Below are 650 nucleotides of genomic sequence, written 5' to 3'. Positions count from 1 at the left end.
ATGAGCAGCGCCAGTAGCAGGATTAAGGAGACAGAGAAAACTTAATAAAAATTTATAAGAGGGGGCCTGAGAGAGAGACAAATATAAATAAATAAAGAAACAAATAAATATAATAGTAAAGAGGAGATAGAGAGAGAAAGAAACGAGAAAGAGAGAGAGAGAAAAAGGAGACAGGGAGAGAGAGGGGACAGATAGAGAAAGGAGACAGAAAGAGGAGACAAAGAGACAAATATAAACAAAAGGAGACAAAAATAAACAAAAGGAGACAAAAATAGACAAAAGGAGACAAAACAAAAGGAGACAGCATAAAACAAAAGGAGACAAGGCAAAACAAAAGGAGACAAAACAAAAGAAGAAGAGACAAAAGAAGGAGACAAAAAGGAGACAAAAGGAGACAAAAAACAAAAGGAGACAAAACAAAAGAAGAAGACAAAAGGAGACAAAAGGAGACAAAACAAAACAAAAGGAAACAAAACAGAAGAAGAGACAAAAGAAGGAGACAAAAGGAGACAAAAAAAAAGCAAAACGAGTCAAAAGGAGACAAAACAAAAGACGTAGAAAAAAAGAGACAAAAGGAGACAAAAAAGGAGACAAAAAAAGGAGACAAAAGGAGACAAAAAAACAAAAGGAGACAAACCTTGGATATTCCT

Source organism: Eimeria mitis, genomic scaffold, assembly GCF_000499745.2.
Source record: "Eimeria mitis Houghton genomic scaffold, Emh_scaff3242, whole genome shotgun sequence".
NCBI lineage: Eukaryota > Apicomplexa > Conoidasida > Eucoccidiorida > Eimeriidae > Eimeria > Eimeria mitis.
Note: the sequence above shows the minus strand (reverse complement) of the source record.